The following is a 2,165-nucleotide window of genomic DNA, read 5'->3' as shown; positions in this document are numbered from 1 at the left end:
GGGCTGAGCTGGCCACACACACATACACACACACACACATACATAAATAATAATAAGGTTCCACATAGGAAGGAGAACATGAGCATTTGTCTTTCTTTCTTTCTTTCTTTCTTTCTTTCTTTCTTTCTTTCTTTCTTTCTTTCTTTTTTCATGGAACAGGTATTTTCCATCAAGTACTGATATGTTGAACTATATGTCCTTATAGAATATGAAGGAAAAATAATTTTTAAAAACTTATTTTTATTTAGAAATAAGCACTCACATATTTTTACAAAGAAATTTAGAAATGTAACCATCTACAGAATTGTAACAGAACAGACCTGTGACTTTTTTCTTTTTCTTGTGTCTTTTTTCATTTATTACCCCCTTTTTTTTTTTAAAGAAAAAAAACCTTTTACTTGAGAGTCAGTATGGCAATAATTGGTATGTCATGACAAGAAGTACATATTTAGAAGACCAGAATGACAAGTACTCCAAGCGTGACCCCTCTATTACACATCGCCATCCTCAGTGCAGCTGCCGGGCACACAGGCACCAGCATATACAGTTAGTCAGGGTGAGAATCCCACCAGCCAACCACTAGTCTCAAAAACCTGATGTCCCCCAGGATCACTGTCCCACCCACCTCATGCATACAAATCCATGGCTTTGCCCCTGTCGTGTTTCCCAGCTTTTCTCCTTGCCCATTCCTCATTGTCCAGTCCTCAAGTTCTTACTTTCCTTTTATTTGTGTTTGTACCTTTCTATATATATATTTCCTCTTTTGAGTTCTTATACTAGAGAGACAATATGATATTTACACATGCGGTTCTGATTTATTTCACTTATAAATATATCTTCAAGTGGCATCCACTTAAATATGAAGGCTTTGAGTTTATCATTCTTTATAGCTGAGTAATAACCCACTGTATAAAAATACCACATCTTTTTCAACCATTACACATGTGACGGGCATCTTGGTTTCATTCACTGATACTGAGTTGTTCAGAATTTTTATATCTTCTTGATTCAGCTTTAGTAATTCATATTTATCAAGGAATCTGCCAATTTCTTCTGTGTTTTCCATCCTGAGATTAGCAATTTTAAGAATAGGTATTGATGATCTTATAAATTTCTATAGGGTCTGTAATGATTTTGTCCTTTTCATTCCTCATTGCATGAATTTGAATTTTTCCTTTCGTATTTAAAATATTTATTTATTTATTTGGCACATGGTTTTGCTATGCAGCTTGGACTCATAGTGATCCTCCTGTTTCAGCTTCCTCAGCCCTGGGATTACAGACATGTATTACAACATCCAGTTTCTTTGGGTAGGATGGCATGCTTAGGGCAGTCCTTTGTTAAGGTAAATAGATAGATGATAGATAGATTGAAATAAGCCTGATGACAGACAAATGCTCTAAAGAAATCAACCAGCAACAAATGTTGGAGAGGCTATGGGAAAAAGGGAACGCTTCTCCACTGTTGGTGGGAGTGTTGACTGGTGCAATATGGAAATCAGTGTGGAGAGTTTAAGGAAGAAGACAAGGCTGTCTAGTGTCACCACTACTATTCAACATAGTTCTGGAAATATTAACCAGAGCAATTAGACAAGAGAAAGAAATAAAAGGAATAATGATTTGGAAAGAAGAAGTAAAATTATCATTATTTGCAGATTGCGTGATGCTCTACGAAGAAGACCTCCAAAACTCCACCAAAAGACTTGTAGATTTAATAACCAAATTCAGTAGAATAACAGGATGTAAATTCAATGCTTAATAATCAATAGCATTTTGTACACAATGAATGCACAGAAGGAGAAATTAGGGAACCACACCTTTCACAATAACATCCCCCAAAATGAAATACTTAGGAATCAATCTTACAAAGAAAATAAAAGATTTTTATGGTGACAACTACAGTACTCTGAGAAAAGAGATCAAAGAAGATCTTAGAAAAATGGAAAAATATTCCTTGTTCCTGGACAGGAAGAACCAACATTGTGAAAATGGGCCTACTCCCAAAACTATTATGCAGATTCAATGCAACCCCATTAAAATACCTCGTCCATCTAGGGAAAAAAACCCTAAAATTCACCTAGAGCCAGAAGAGAATTAGAATAGCCAAAGAAATCCTGGGCAACAAAGGAAAGGCAGGAAGCGCCATGATCCCTGAATTGAAATTAT

This window comes from Octodon degus, unplaced genomic scaffold (assembly GCF_000260255.1).
Source record: "Octodon degus isolate 3935 unplaced genomic scaffold, OctDeg1.0 scaffold00029, whole genome shotgun sequence".
NCBI classification, from domain to species: Eukaryota; Metazoa; Chordata; class Mammalia; order Rodentia; family Octodontidae; genus Octodon; species Octodon degus.
The sequence above is the reverse complement of the archived record's forward strand: the minus strand, read 5'-3'. Positions refer to the sequence as shown.